Raw genomic sequence first — 17,640 nt, forward strand, 5'->3', positions numbered from 1 at the left:
GTGTGTGTTATCTGTACAGTACTTTATAGTGACTGTATCCTCACTGGTGTGTGTTTTCTGTACAGTACTTTATAGTGATTGTGTCCTCACTGGTGTGTGTTTTCTGTACATTGTTTTATAGTGACTGTACCCTCACTGGGGTGTGTTTTCTGTACAGTACTTGATTGTGACTGTATCCTCACTTGTGTGTGTTTTCTGTACAGTACTTTATAGTGTCTGTACCCTCACTGGTGTGTATTTTCTGTACAGTACTTTACAGTGACTGTACCCACACTGGTGTGTGTTTTCTCGACAGTACTTTATAGTGACTGTATCCTCACTGGTGTGTGTTTTCTGTGCAGTAGTTTATAGTGACTGTACCCTCACTGGTGTGTGTTTTCTGTACAGTACTTTAAGTGACACTACCCTCACTGGTGTGTGTTTTCTGTGCAGTACTTTATAGTGACTGAACCTCACTGGTGTGTGTTTTCTGTGCAGTACTTAATGCTGACTGTATCCTCACTGGTGTGTGTTTTCTGTACAGTACTTTACAGTGACTGTACCCTCACCGGTGTTTGTTTTCTGTACAGTACATTATAGTGACTCTTTCCTCACTGGTGTGTGTTTTCTGTACAGTAGTTTATAGTGACTGCATCCTCACTGGTGTGTGTTTTCTGTACAGTAGTTTATAGTGACTGTACCCTCACTGGTGTGTGTTTTCTGTACAGTACTTTAAGTGACACTACCCTCACTGGTGTGTGTTTTCTGTGCAGTACTTTATAGTGACTGAACCTCACTGGTTTTTGTTTTCTGTGCAGTACTTAATGCTGACTGTATCCTCACTGGTGTGTGTTTTCTGTACAGTACTTTACAGTGACTGTACCCTCACCGGTGTTTGTTTTCTGTACAGTACATTATAGTGACTCTTTCCTCACTGGTGTGTGTTTTCTGTACAGTAGTTTATAGTGACTGCATCCTCACTGGTGTGTGTTTTCTGTACAGTAGTTTATAGTGACTGTATCCTCACTGGTGTGTGTTATCTGTACAGTACTTGAAAGTGACTGTACCCTCACTGGTGTGTTGTCTGTACAGTAGTTTATAGTGACTGTACCCTCACTGGTGTGTGTTTTCTGTGCAGTACTTGATAGTGACTGTATCCTCACTGGTGTGTGTTTTCTTTGCAGTAATTTATAGTGACTGTATCCTCACTGGTGTGTGTTTTCTGTACATTGTTCTATAGTGACTGTACCCTCACTGGTGTGTGTTTTCTGTACAGTACTTGATAGTGACTGTATCCTCACTGGTGTGTGTTTTCTGTACAGTACTTTATAGTGACTGTATCCTCACTGGTGTGCATTTTCTGTACAGTACATTATAGTGACGGTACCCTCACTGGTGTGTGTTTTCTGTACAGTACTTTATAGTGACTGTATCCTCACTGGTGTGAGATTTCTGTACAGTACATTAAAGCGACTGTGTCCTCACTGGTGTGTGTTTTCTGTACAGTACTTTATAGTGACTGTATCCTCACTGGTGTGCATTTTCTGTACAGTACATTATAGTGACGGTACCCTCACTGGTGTGTGTTTTCTGTACAGTACTTTATAGTGACTATATCCTCACTGGTGTGTGTTTTCTGTACAGTAGTTTATAGTGACTCTATCCTCACTGGTGTATGTTTTCTGTACACTACATTATAGTGACTGTATCCTCACTGGTGTGTGTTTTCTGCACAGTAGTTTATAGTGACTCTATCCTCACTGGTGTATGTTTTCTGTACACTACATTATAGTGACTGTATCCTCACTGGTGTATGTTTTCTGCACAGTAGTTTATAGTGACTGTATCCTCACTGGTGTGTGTTTTCCGTACAGTAGTTTATAGTTACTGTATCCTCACTGGTGTGTGTTTTCTGCACAGTAGTTTATAGTGACTCTATCCTCACTGGTGTATGTTTTCTGTACAGTAGTTTATAGTGACTGTATCCTCACTGGTGTGTGTTTTCTGCACAGTAGTTTATAGTGACTCTATCCTCACTGGTGTATGTTTTCTGTACACTACATTATAGTGACTGTATCCTCACTGGTGTATGTTTTCTGCACAGTAGTTTATAGTGACTGTATCCTCACTGGTGTGTGTTTTCCGTACAGTAGTTTATAGTTACTGTATCCTCACTGGTGTGTGTTTTCTGTACAGTAGTTTATAGTGACTGTATCCTCACTGGTGTGTGTTTTATGTACAGTACTTTATAGTGACTGTACCGTCACTGGTGTGTGTTTTCTGTACAGTGCTTTATAGTGACTATACCCTCACTGGTGTGTGTTTTCTGTACAGTGGTTTAGAGTGACTCTACACTTACTGGTTTGTGTTTTCTGGACAGTGTTTTATAGTGACTGTATCCTCACTGGTGTATGTTTTCTGCACAGTAGTTTATAGTGACTGTATCCTCACTGGTGTGTGTTTTCTGTACAGTAGTTTACAGTGACTCTACACTCACTTGTGTGTGTTTTCTGGACAGTGTTTTATAGTGACTGTATCCTCACTGGTGTATGTTTTCTGAACAGTAGTTTATAGTGACTGTATCCTCACTGGTGTGTGTTTTCTGCACTGTACTTTATAGTGACTATATCCTCACTGGTGTGTGCTTTCTGTACAGTACTTTATAGTGACTCTATCCTCCCTGGTGTGTGTTTTCTGGACAGTAGTTTACAGTGACTGTATCCTCACTGGTGTGTGTTTTCTCTACAGTAGTTTATAGTGACTGTATCCTCACTGGTGTGTGTTTTCTGTACATTAGTTTATAGTGACTGTATCCTCACTGGTGTGTTTTTCAGTACAGTGCTTTATATTGACTGTATCCTCACTGGTGTCTGTTTTCTATACAGTACATTATAGTGACTGTATCCTCATGTGTGCGTTTTCTGTCCAGTACTTTATAGTGACTGTACCCTCACTGGTGTGTGTTTTCTGTACAGTACTTTATACTGACTGTACCCTCACTGGTGTGTGTTCTCAGTACAGTACTTTATACTGACTGTACCCTCACTGGTGTGTGTTTACTGGACAGTACTTTATAGTGACTGTACCCTCACTGGTGTGTGTTTTCTGTACAGTACTTTACAGTGACTGTACCCTCACCGGTGTTTGTTTTCTGTACAGTACATTATAGTGACTGTATCCTCATGTGTGTGTTTTCTGTCCAGTACTTTATAGTGTCTGTACCCTCACTGGTGTGTATTTTCTGTACAGTACTTCACAGTGACTGTACCCTCCCTGGTGTGTGTTTTCTCGACAGTGCTTTATAGTGACTGTATCCTCACTGGTGTGTGTTTTCTGTGCAGTAGTTTATAGTGACTGTACCCTCACTGGTGTGTGTTTTCTGTACAGTACTTTAAGTAACACTACCCTCACTGGTGTGTGTTTTCTGTGGAGTACTTTATAGTGACTGTACCCTCACTGGTGTGTGTTTTCTGTACAGTACTTTATAGTGACTGTATCCTCACTGCTGTGTGTTTTCTGTACATTACTTTATATTGACACTACCCTCACTGGTGTGTGTTTTCTGTGCAGTACTTAATGCTGACTGTATCCTCACTGGTGTGTGTTTACTGAACAGTACTTTACAGTGACTGTACCCTCACCGGTGTTTGTTTTCTGTACAGTACATTATAGTGACTGTATCCTCATGTGTGTGTTTTCTGTACAGTACTTTATAGTGTCTGTACCCTCACTGGTGTGTATTTTCTGTACAGTACTTTATAGTGACTGTACCCTCACTGGTGTGTGTTTTCTCGACAGTACTTTATAGTGACTGTACCCTCACTGGTGTGTGTTATCTGTGCAGTAGTTTATAGTGACTGTACCCTCACTGGTGTGTTGTCTGTACAGTAGTTAATAGTGACTGTATCCTCACTGCTGTGTGTTTTCCGTACAGTAGTTTATAGTTACTGTATCCTCACTGGTGTGTGTTATCTGTACAGTACTTTATAGTGACTGTATCCTCACTGGTGTGTGTTTTCTGTACAGTACTTTATAGTGATTGTGTCCTCACTGGTGTGTGTTTTCTGTACATTGTTTTATAGTGACTGTACCCTCACTGGGGTGTGTTTTCTGTACAGTACTTGATAGTGACTGTGTCCTCACTGGTGTGTGTTTTCTGTACATTGTTTTATAGTGTCTGTACCCTCACTGGTGTGTGTTTTCTGTACAGTACTTGATTGTGACTGTATCCTCACTTGTGTGTGTTTTCTGTACAGTACTTTATAGTGACTGTATCCTCACTGGTGTGTGTTTTCTGTACAGTACTTTATAGTGACTGTACCCTCACTCGTGTGTGTTTTCTGTACAGTACATTAAAGTGACTGTACCCGCACTGGTGTGTTGTCTGTACAGTAGTTTCTGGTGACTGTACCCTCACTGGTGTGTTGTCTGTACAGTAGTTTATAGTGACTGTACTCTCACTGGTGTGTGTTTTCTGGACAATGTTTTATAGTGACTGCATCCTCACTGGTGTGTGTTTTTTGTACAGGAGTTTATAGTGACTGTATCCTCACTGGTGTGTGTTATCTGTACAGTACTTTATAGTGACTGTATCCTCACTGGTGTGTGTTTTCTGTACAGTACTTTATAGTGACTGTACCCTCACTGGTGTGTGTTTTCTGTACATTGTTTTATAGTGACTGTACCCTCACTGGTGTGTGGTTTCTGTACAGTACTTGATAGTGACTGTATCCTCACTGGTGTGAGTTTTCTGTACAGTACATTAAAGTGACTGTGTCCTCACTGGTGTGTGTTTTCTGTACAGTACGTTATAGTGACTGTATCCTCACTGGTGTGTGTTTTCTGTGCAGTAGGTTATAGTGACTGTACCCTCACTGGTGTGTTGTCTGTACAGTAGTTTATAGTGACTGTATCCTCACTGGTGTGTGTTTTCTGTGCAGTAGTTTATAGTGACTGTACCCTCACTGGTGTGTTGTCTGTACAGTAGTTTATAGTGACTGTACCCTCACTGGTGTGTGTTTTCTGGACAGTGTTTTATAGTGACTGCATCCTCACTGGTGTGTGTTTTCTGTACATTAGTTTATAGTGACTGTACCCTCACTGGTGTGTGTTTTCTGGACAGTGTTTTATAGTGACTGTATCCTCACTGGTGTGTGTTTTCTGTACAGTAGTTTATAGTGACTGTACCCTCACTGGTGTGTGTTTTCTGGACAGTGTTTTATAGTGACTGCATCCTCACTGGTGTGTGTTTTCTGTACATTAGTTTATAGTGACTGCATCCTCACTGGTGTGTGTTTTCTGTACAGGAGTTTATAGTGACTGTATCCTCACTGGTGTGTGTTATCTGTACAGTACTTTATAGTGACTGCATCCTCACTGGTGTGTGTTTTCTGTACAGTAGTTTATAGTGACTGTATCCTCACTGGTGTGTGTTATCTGTACAGTACTTTATAGTGACTGTACCCTCACTGGTGTGTTGTCTGTACAGTAGTTTATAGTGACTGTATCCTCACTGGTGTGTGTTTACTGGACAGTACTTTATAGTGACTGTACCCTCACTGGTGTGTGTTTTCTGTACAGTACTTTACAGTGACTGTACCCTCACCGGTGTGTGTTTTCTGTACAGTACATTATAGTGACTGTATCCTCATGTGTGTGTTTTCTGTACAGTACTTTATAGTGTCTGTACCCTCACTGGTGTGTATTTTCTGTACAGTACTTTACAGTGACTGTACCCTCACTGGTGTGTGTTTTCTCGACAGTACTTTATAGTGACTGTATCCTCACTGGTGTGTGTTTTCTGTGCAGTAGTTTATAGTGACTGTACCCTCACTGGTGTGTGTTTTCTGTGCAGTACTTTATAGTGACTGTACCCTCACTGGTGTGTGTTTTCTGTACAGTACTTTATAGTGACTGCATCCTCACTGGTGTGTGTTTTCTGTACAGGAGTTTATAGTGACTGTATCCTCACTGGTGTGTGTTATCTGTACAGTACTTTATAGTGACTGCATCCTCACTGGTGTGTGTTTTCTGTACAGTAGTTTATAGTGACTGTATCCTCACTGGTGTGTGTTATCTGTACAGTACTTTATAGTGACTGTACCCTCACTGGTGTGTTGTCTGTACAGTAGTTTATAGTGACTGTATCCTCACTGGTGTGTGTTTACTGGACAGTACTTTATAGTGACTGTACCCTCACTGGTGTGTGTTTTCTGTACAGTACTTTACAGTGACTGTACCCTCACCGGTGTGTGTTTTCTGTACAGTACATTATAGTGACTGTATCCTCATGTGTGTGTTTTCTGTACAGTACTTTATAGTGTCTGTACCCTCACTGGTGTGTATTTTCTGTACAGTACATTACAGTGACTGTACCCTCACTGGTGTGTGTTTTCTCGACAGTACTTTATAGTGACTGTATCCTCACTGGTGTGTGTTTTCTGTGCAGTAGTTTATAGTGACTGTACCCTCACTGGTGTGTGTTTTCTGTGCAGTACTTTATAGTGACTGTACCCTCACTGGTGTGTGTTTTCTGTACAGTACATTAAAGTGACTGTGTCCTCACTGGTGTGTGTTTTATGTACAGTACGTTATAGTGACTGTATCCTCACTGGTGTGTGTTTTCTGTGCAGTAGGTTATAGTGACTGTATCCTCACTGGTGTGTGTTATCTGTACAGTACTTTATAGTGACTGCATCCTCACTGGTGTGTGTTTTCTGTACAGTAGTTTATAGTGACTGTATCCTCACTGGTGTGTGTTATCTGTACAGTACTTTATAGTGACTGTACCCTCACTGGTGTGTTGTCTGTACAGTAGTTTATAGTGACTGTATCCTCACTGGTGTGTGTTTACTGGACAGTACTTTATAGTGACTGTACCCTCACTGGTGTGTGTTTTCTGTACAGTACTTTACAGTGACTGTACCCTCACCGGTGTGTGTTTTCTGTACAGTACATTATAGTGACTGTATCCTCATGTGTGTGTTTTCTGTACAGTACTTTATAGTGTCTGTACCCTCACTGGTGTGTATTTTCTGTACAGTACATTACAGTGACTGTACCCTCACTGGTGTGTGTTTTCTCGACAGTACTTTATAGTGACTGTATCCTCACTGGTGTGTGTTTTCTGTGCAGTAGTTTATAGTGACTGTACCCTCACTGGTGTGTGTTTTCTGTGCAGTACTTTATAGTGACTGTACCCTCACTGGTGTGTGTTTTCTGTACAGTACATTAAAGTGACTGTGTCCTCACTGGTGTGTGTTTTATGTACAGTACGTTATAGTGACTGTATCCTCACTGGTGTGTGTTTTCTGTGCAGTAGGTTATAGTGACTGTACCCTCACTGGTGTGTTGTCTGTACAGTAGTTTATAGTGACTGTATCCTCACTGGTGTGTGTTTTCTGTGCAGTAGTTTATAGTTACTGTACCCTCACTGGTGTGTTGTCTGTACAGTAGTTTATAGTGACTGTACCCTCACTGGTGTGTGTTTTCTGGACAGTGTTTTATAGTGACTGCATCCTCACTGGTGGATGTTATCTGGACAGTGTTTTATAGTGACTGCATCCTCACTGGTGTGTGTTTTCTGTACAGGAGTTTATAGTGACTGTTTCCTCACTGGTGTGTGTTATCTGTACAGTACTGTATAGTGACTGCATCCTCACTGGTGTGTGTTTTCTGGACAGTAGTTTATAGTGACTGTATCCTCACTGGTGTGTGTTATCTGTACAGTAGTTTATAGTGACTGCATCCTCACTGGTGTGTGTTTTCTGGACAGTAGTTTATAGTGACTGTATCCTCACTGGTGTGTGTTATCTGTACAGTACTTTATAGTGACTGTACCCTCACTGGTGTGTTGTCTCTACAGTAGTTTATAGTGACTGTACCCTCACTGGTGTGTGTTTTCTGTACAGTACTTGATAGTGACTGTATCCTCACTGGTGTGTGTTTTCTGTCCAGTACTTTATAGTGACTGTATCCTCACTGGTGTGTGTTTTCTGTACATTGTTTTATAGTGACTGTACCCTCACTGGTGTGTGTTTTCTGTACAGTACTTTATAGTGACTGTACCCTCACTGGTGTGTGTTTTCTGTACAGTAGTTTATAGTGACTCTACACTCACTGGTGTGTATTTTGTGTACAGTACTTTATAGTGACTGTACCGTCACTGGTGTGTGTTTTCTGTACAGTGCTTTATAGTGACTGTACCCTCACTGGTGTGTGTTTTATGTACAGTTGGTTATAGTGACTGTACCGTCACTGGTGTGTGTTTTCTGTACAGTAGTTTATAGTGACTCTACACTCACTGGTGTGTATTTTCTGTACAGTACTTTATAGTGACTGTACCCTCACTGGTGTGTATTTTCTGTACAGTACTTTATAGTGACTGTACCCTCACTGGTGTGTGTTTTCTCGACAGTACTTTATAGTGACTGTATCCTCACTGGTGTGTGTTTTCTGTGCAGTAGTTTATAGTGACTGTACCCTCACTGGTGTGTTGTCTGTACAGTAGTTTATAGTGACTGTATCCTCACTGGTGTGTGTTTTCTGTACAGTAGTTTATAGTGACTGTATCCTCACTGGTGTGTGTTATCTGTACAGTAGTTTATAGTGACTGTATCCTCACTGGTGTGTGTTTTCTGTACAGTACTTTATAGTGATTGTGTCCTCACTGGTGTGTGTTTTCTGTACATTGTTTTATAGTGACTGTACCCTCACTGGGGTGTGTTTTCTGTACAGTACTTGATAGTGACTGTGTCCTCACTGGTGTGTGTTTTCTGTACATTGTTTTATAGTGTCTGTACCCTCACTGGTGTGTGTTTTCTGTACAGTACTTGATTGTGACTGTATCCTCACTTGTGTGTGTTTTCTGTACAGTACTTTATAGTGACTGTATCCTCACTGGTGTGTGTTTTCTGTACAGTACTTTATAGTGACTGTACCCTCACTCGTGTGTGTTTTCTGTACAGTACATTAAAGTGACTGTACCCTCACTGGTGTGTTGTCTGTACAGTAGTTTATAATGACTGTACCCTCACTGGTGTGTTGTCTGTACAGTAGTTTATAGTGACTGTATCCTCACTGGTGTGTGTTTTCTGGACAATGTTTTATAGTGACTGCATCCTCACTGGGGTCTGTTTTTTGTACAGGAGTTTATAGTGACTGTATCCTCACTGGTGTGTGTTATCTGTACAGTACTTTATAGTGACTGTATCCTCACTGGTGTGTGTATTCTGTACAGAACTTTATAGTGACTGTATCCTCACTGGTGTGTGTTTTCTGTACAGTTCTTTACAGTGACTGTATCCTAACTGGTGTGTGTTTTCTGAACAGTGTTTTATAGTGACTGTACACTCAGTGGTGTGTGTTTTCTGCACAGTAGTTCATAGTGACTGTATCCTCACGATGTGTGTTTTTTGTACTGTATTTTATAGTGATTCTATTCTCATTGGTGTGTGTTTTCTGTACTGTACTTTATGGTGATTGTATCCTCACTGGTGTGTGTTTTCTGTACAGTACTTTATAGTGACTGTATCCTCACTGGTGTGTGTTTTCTGTACAGTACATTATAGTGACTGTATCCTCACTGGTGTGTGTTTTCTGTACAGTACTTTATAGTGACTGTACCCCCACTGGTGAGTGTTTTCTGTACAGTACATTGTAGTGACTGTATCCTCATGTGTGTGTTTTCTGTACAGTACTTTATAGTGACTCTACCGTCACTGGTGTGTGTTTTCTGTGCAATATATTACAGTCATTATAGTGACTGTAGCCTCACTGGTGTGTGTTTTCTGTACAGTACTTTATAGTGACTGTACCCCCACTGGTGAGTGTTTTCTGTACAGTACATTGTAGTGACTGTATCCTCATGTGTGTGTTTTCTGTACAGTACTTTATAGTGACTCTACCGTCACTGGTGTGTGTTTTCTGTGCAATATATTACAGTCATTATAGTGACTGTAGCCTCACTGGTGTGTGTTTTCTGTACAGTACTTTATAGTGACTGTACCCTCACTGGTGTGTGTTTTCTGTACAGTACTTTATAGTGACTGTACCCTCACTGGTGTGTGATTTCTGAACAGTAGTTTCTAGTGACTGTACCCTCACTGGTGTGTTTTCTGTACAGTACTTTATTGTGACTGTACCCTCAGTGGTGTGTGTTTTCTGTACAGTACTTTAGAGTGACTGTACCCTCACTGGTGTTTGTTTTCTGTACAGTACTTTATTGTGACTGTACCCTCAGTGGTGTGTGTTTTCTGTACAGTACTTTAGAGTGACTGTACCCTCACTGGTGTGTGTTTTCTGTACAGTACTTTATGATGACTGTACCCTCACTGGTGTGTTTTTACTGAGCAGTACTTTGGAGTGACTGTATCCTCACTGGTGAGTGTTTTCTGTACAGTACTTTATAGTGACTGTATCCTCACTGGTGTGTGTTTTCTGTACAGCAGTTTATAGTGACTGTACCCTCACTGGTGTGTTTTCTGTGCAGTACTTTATTGTGACTGTACCCTCACTGGTGTGTGTTTTCTGTACAGTACTTTATAGTGACTCTCCCCTCGCTGGTGTGTGTTTTCTGGACAGTGCTTTATAGTGACTGCATCCTCACTGGTGTGTGTTTTCTGTACAGTAGTTTATAGTGACTGTATCCTCAATGGTGTGTGTTATCTGTACAGTACTTTATAGTGACTGTTTCCTCACTGGTGTGTGTTTTCTGTACAGTACTTTATAGTGACTGTGTCCTCACTGGTGTGTGTTTTCTGTACAGTGTTTTATAGTGACTGTATCCTCACTGGTGTGTGTTTTCTGTACAGTACTTTATAGTGACTGTATCCTCAGTGGTGTGTGTTCTCTGCACAGTACTTTATACAGACTGTATCCTCACTGGTGTGTGATTTCTGCACAGTAATTTATAGTGACTGTACCCTCACTGGTTTGTTTTCTGTACAGTACTTTATAGTGACTGTATCCTCACTGGTGTGCCTTTTCTGTCCAGTATTTTATAGTGACTGTACCCTCACTGGTGTGTCTTTTCTGTACAGTATGAAATAGTGACTCTACACTCACTGGTGTGTGTTTTTGGGACAGTGTTTTATAGTGACTGTATCCTCACTGGTGTGTGCTTTCTGTCCAGTACTTTATAGTGACTATATCCTCACTGGTGTGTGTTTTCTGGACAGTAGTTTATAGTGACTGTAACCTCACTGGTGTGTGTTTTCTGTACAGTACTTTATATTGACTGCATCCTCACTGGTGTGTGTTTTATGTACAGTACTTTATAGTGACTGTACCTTCACTGGAGTGTTTTCTGTACAGTACTTTATGGTGACTGTACCCTCACTGGTGTGTGTTTTCTGTACAGTACTTTACAGTGACTGTACCCTCACTGGTGTGTGTTTTCTGTACAGTACATTATAGTGACTGTATCCTCATGTGTGTGTTTTCTGTACAATACTTTATAGTGACTGTACCCTCACTGGTGTGTGTTTTCTGAACAGTACTTTATAGTGACTGTACCCTCACTGGTGTGTGTTTTCTGGACAGTACTTTATAGTGACAGTATCGTCAGTGGTGTGTGTTTTCTGTACAGTAGTTTATAGTGTCTGAACCCTCACTGGTGTGTTTTTTCTGTACAGTACTTTATTGTGACTGTACCCTCACTGGTGTGTGTTTTCTGTACAGTACATTATAGTGACTCTACCCTCGCTGGTGTGTGTTTTCTGGACAGTGTTTTATAATGACTGTATCCTCACTGGTGTGTGTTTTCTGTACAGTAGTTTATAGTGACTGTATCCTCAATGGTTTGTGTTATCTGTACAATACTTTATAGTGACCGTATCCTCACTGGCGTGTGTTTTCTGTACAGTATTTTATAGTGATTGTATCCTCACTGGTGTGTGTTTTCTGGACAGTGTCTTTTCGTGACTGTACACTCAGTGGTGTGTGTTTTCTGGGCAGTAGTTCATAGTGACTGTATCCTCATGGTGTGTGTTTTCTGTCCTGTACTTTATAGTGATTCTATTCTCACTGGTGTGTGTTGTCAGTACAGTACTTTATATTGATTGTATCCTCACTGGTGTGTGTTTTCTGTACAATACATTATAGTGACTGTATCCTCACTGGTGTGTGTTTTCTGTGCAGTACTTTATAGTGACTCTACCCTCATTGGTGTGTGTTTTCTGTGCAATATATTACAGTCATTATAGTGACTGTATCCTCACTGGTGTGTGTTTTCTGTACAGTAGTTTATAGTGATTGTATCCTCACTGATGAGTGTTTTCTGTACAGTACATTGTAGTGACTGTATCCTCGTGTGTGCTTTCTGTACAGTACTTTATAGTGACTCTACCGTCACTGGTGTGTGTTTTCTGTGCAATATATTACAGTAGTTTATAGTGACTGTAGCCTCACTGGTGTGTGTTTTCTGTACAGTGTTTTGTAGTGACTGTACCCTCACTGGTGTGTGTTTTCTGTACAGTACTTTATAGTGACTGTACCCTCACTGGTGTGTGTTTTCTGTACAGTAGTTTATAGTGACTCTACACTCACTGGTGTGTATTTTGTGTACAGTACTTTATAGTGACTGTACCGTCACTGGTGTGTGTTTTCTGTACAGTGCTTTATAGTGACTGTACCCTCACTGGTGTGTGTTTTATGTACAGTTGGTTATAGTGACTGTACCGTCACTGGTGTGTGTTTTCTGTACAGTAGTTTATAGTGACTCTACACTCACTGGTGTGTATTTTCTGTACAGTACTTTATAGTGACTGTACCCTCACTGGTGTGTGTTTTCTCGACAGTACTTTATAGTGACTGTATCCTCACTGGTGTATGTTTTCTGCACAGTAGTTTATAGTGACTGTATCCTCACTGGTGTGTGTTTTCTGTACAGTAGTTTATAGTGACTCTACACTCACTGGTGTGTGTTTTCTGTACAGTACTTGATAGTGACTGTACCCTCACTGGTGTGTATTTTCTGTACAGTACTTTATAGTGACTGTACCCTCACTGGTGTGTGTTTTCTCGACAGTACTTTATAGTGACTGTATCCTCACTGGTGTATGTTTTCTGCACAGTAGTTTATAGTGACTGTATCCTCACTGGTGTGTGTTTTCTGCACTGTACTTTATAGTGACTATATCCTCACTGGTGTGTGCTTTCTGTACAGTACTTTATAGTGACTCTATCCTCCCTGGTGTGTGTTTTCTGGACAGTAGTTTATAGTGACTGTATCCTCACTGGTGTGTGTTTTCTGTACAGTAGTTTATAGTGACTGTATCCTCACTGGTGCGTGTTTTCTGTACATTAGTTTATAGTGACTGTATCCTCACTGGTGTGTTTTTCAGTGCAGTGCTTTATATTGACTGTATCCTCACTGGTGTCTGTTTTCTATACAGTTCATTATAGTGACTGTATCCTCATGTGTGTGTTTTCTGTACGTATATTATACTGACTGTACCCTCACTGGTGTGTGTTTACTGGACAGTACTTTATAGTGACTGTACCCTCACTGGTGTGTGTTTACTGGACAGTACTTTATAGTGACTGTACCCTCACTGGTGTGTGTTTACTGGACAGTACTTTATAGTGACTGTACCCTCACTGGTGTGTGTTTACTGGACAGTACTTTATAGTGACTGTACCCTCACTGGTGTGTGTTTACTGGACAGTACTTTGTCGTGACTATATCCTCACTGGTGTATGTTTTCTGCACAGTAGTTTATAGTGACTGTATCCTCACTGGTGTATGTTTTCTGCACAGTAGTTTATAGTGACTGTACCCTCACTGGTGTGTATTTTCTGTACAGTACGTTATAGTGACGGTACCCTCACTGGTGTGTTTTCTGTACATTACTTTATAGTGACTGGAGCCTCACTGGTGTGTGTTTTCTGCACAGTGTTTTCTAGTGACTGTACACTCCATGGTGTGTGTTTTCTGTACAGTACTTTATAGTGACTCCACACTCACTGGTGTGTGTTTTCTGGACAGCGTTTTTTCGTGACTGTATCCTCACTGGTGTGTGCTTTCTGTACAGTACTTTATAGTGACTCTACCCTCACTGGTGTGTGTTTTCTGGACAGTAGATTATAGTGACTGTATCCTCACTGGTGTGTGTTTTCTGTACAGTATTTTATATTGACTGTATCCTCACTGGTGTGTGTTTTCTGTACAGTACATTATAGTGACTGTATGCTCACTGGTGTGTGTTTTATGTACAGTAATTTATAGTGACTGTACCTTCACTGGTGTGTGTTTTCTGTACAGTAGGTTATCGTGGCTGTATCCTCACTGGTGTGTGTTTTCTGTACAGTACTTTATAGTGACTCTACACTCACTGGTGTGTGTTTTCTGTACAGTACTTTATATTGACTGTATCCTCACTGGTGTGTGTTTTCTGTACAGTAGTTTATAGTGACTGTATCCTCACTGGTGTGTATTTTCTGCACAGTAGTTTATAGTGATTGTATCCTCACTGGTGTGTGTTTTCTGCACAGTACTTGAAAGTGACTATATCCTCACTGGTGTGTGCTTTCTGTACAGTACTTTATAGTGACTCTATCCTCACTGGTGTGTGTTTTCTGGACAGTAGTTTATAGTGACTATATCCTCACTGGTGTGTGTTTTCTGTACAGTACTTTATATTGACTGTATCCTCACTGGTGTGTGTTTTCTGTACAGTTGTTTATAGTGACTGTATCCTCACTGGTGTGTGTTTTCAGTACAGTACTTAATATTGACTGTATCCTCGTATGTGTGTTTTCTGTACGTACTTTATAGTGATTGTACCCTCACTGGTGTGTGTTTTCTGTACAGCACTTTATAGTGACTGTATCCTCACTGGTGTGTGTTTTCTGGACAGTACTATATAGTGACTCTACCCTCACTCGTGTGTGTTTTCTGTGCAATGCATTATAGTGACTGTATACTCACTGGTGTGTGTTTTCTGTACAGTACTTTATAGTGACACTACCCTCACTGGTGTGTGTTTTCTGTACAGTTCTTAATGGTGACTGTATCCTCACTGGTGTGTGTTTTCTGTACTGTACTTTACAGTGACTGTACCCTCGCTGGTGTGTGTTTTCTGTACAGTACATTATAGTGACTGTATCCTCATGTGTGTGTTTTTTGTACAGTACTTTATTGTGACTGTACCCTCACTGGTGTGTATTTTCTGTACAGTACTTTATAGTGACTGTACCCTCACTGGTGTGTGTTTTCTGGACAGTACTTTATAGTGACTGTATCCTCACTGGTGTGTGTTTTCTGTGCTGTAGTTTATAGTGACTGTACCCTCCCTGGTGTGTTGTCTGTACAGTATTTTATAGTGACTGTACCCTCACTGGTGTGTGATTTCTGTACAGTACTTTATAGTGGCTCTATCCTCACTGGTGTGTGTTTTCTGGACAGTAGTTTATAGTGACTCTATCCTCACTGGTGTGTGTTTTCTGGACAGTAGTTTATAGTGACTATATCCTCACTGGTGTGTGTTTTCTGTACAGTACTTTATATTGACTGTATCCTCACTGGTGTGTGTTTTCTGTACAGTAGTTTATAGTGACTGTATCCTCACTGGTGTGTATTTTCTGTACATTAGTTTATAGTGACTGTATCCTCACTGGTGTGTGTTTTCTGTACAGTACTTTATAGTGACTGTATCCTCACTGGTGTGTGTTTTCTGGACAGTACTAAATAGTGACTCTACCCTCACTGGTGTGTGTTTTCTGTGCAATGCATTATAGTGACTGTATACTCACTGGTGTGTGTTTTCTGTACAGTACTTTATAGTGACTGTACTCTCACTGGTGTGTTTTCTGTACAGTACTTTATTGTGACTGTACCCTCACTGGTGTGTGTTTTCTGTACAGTTCTTAATGGTGACTGTATCCTCACTGGTGTGTGTTTTCTGTACAGTACTTTACAGTGACTGTACCCTCACTGGTGTGTGTTTTCTGTACAGTACATTATAGTGACTGTATCCTCATGTGTGTGTTTTCTGTACAGTACTTTATAGTGAGTGTACCCTCACTGGTGTGTATTTTCTGTACAGTACTTTATAGTGACTGTACCCTCACTGGTGTGTGTTTTCTGGACAGTACTTTATAGTGACTGTATCCTCACTGGTGTGTGTTTTCTGTGCAGTAGTTTCGTGACTGTACCCTCACTGGTGTGTGTTTTCTATACAGTAGTTTATAGTGACTCTACCCTCGCTGGTGTGTGTTTTCTGGACAGTGTTTTATCGTGACTGCATCCTCACTGGTGTGTGTTATCTGTGCAGTACTTTATAGTGACTGTATCCTCATTGGTGTGTGTTTTCTGTACAGTGTTTTATAGTGACTGTACCCTCACTGGTGTGAGTTTTCTGTTCCGTCCATTAAAGTGACTGTACCCTCACTGGTGTGTGTTTTCTGTACAGTATTTTATAGTGACTCTACCCTCGCTGGTGTGTGTTTTCTGGACAGTGTTTTATAGTGACTGTATCCTCACTGGTGTGTGTTATCTGTACAGTAGTTTATAGTGACTGTATCCTCATTGGTGTGTGTTTTGTGTACAGTGTTTTATAGTGACTGTACCCTCACTGGTGTGTGTTTTCTGTACAGTACTTTATAGTGACTGTACCCTCACTGGTGTGTGTTTTCTGGACAGTACTTTATAGTGACTGTGTCCTCACTGGTGTGTGTTTTCTGTACATTGTTTTATAGTGACTGTACCCTCACTGGTGTGTGTTTTCTGGACAGTACTTTATAGTGACTGTGTCCTCACTGGTGTGTGTTTTCTGTACATTGTTTTATAGTGACTGTACCCTCACTGGTGTGTGTTTTCTGTACAGTACTTGATAGTGACTGTATCCTCACTGGTGTGTGTTTCTGTACAGTACGTTATAGTGACTGTATCCTCACTGGTGTGTGTTTTGTGTACAGTACTTTAGAGTGACTTTATCCTCACTGGTGTGTTGTTTCTGTGCAGTGTTTTATAGTGACTGTACCCTCACTGGTGTGTGTTTTCTGCACAGTTGTTCTTCGTGACTGTATTCTCACTGGTGTGTGTTTTCTGTACTGTACTTTATTGTGACTGATTCCTCACTGGTGTGTGTTTTCTGCACAGTTGTTCTTAGTGACTGTACCCTCACTGGTGTGTTTTTTCTGTCCTGTACTTTATAGTGACTGATTCCTCACTGGTGTGTGTTTTCAGTACAGTACTTTATAGTGACTCTATCCTCACTGGTGTGTGTTTTCAGTACAGAACTTTATATTGACTGTATCCTCACTGGTGTGTGTTTTCTGGACAGTGTTTTATCGTGACTGTATCCTCACTGGTGTATGTTTTGTGTACATTAGTTTATAGTAACTCTATCTTCACTGGTGTGTGTTTTCTGGGCAATGTTTTATAGTGACTGTATAGAACATAGAACATAGAAGAATACAGCGCTGTACAGGCCCTTCGGCTCTCGATGTTGCGCCGATCCAAGCCCACCTAACCTACACTAGCCCACTATCCTCCATATGCCTATCCAATGCCCGCTTAAATGCCCATAATGAGGGAGAGTCCACCACTGCTACTGGCAGGGCATTCCATGAACTCACGACACGCTGAGTAAAGAATCTACCCCTAACATCTGTCCTATACCTACCACCCCTTAATTTAAAGCTATGCCCCCTTGTAAT

The sequence above is a fragment of the Chiloscyllium plagiosum genome, unplaced genomic scaffold, assembly GCF_037043375.1.
Source record: "Chiloscyllium plagiosum isolate Xiang-an unplaced genomic scaffold, Cpla_swu_hap1 HiC_scaffold_35, whole genome shotgun sequence".
Lineage (NCBI taxonomy): Eukaryota > Metazoa > Chordata > Chondrichthyes > Orectolobiformes > Hemiscylliidae > Chiloscyllium > Chiloscyllium plagiosum.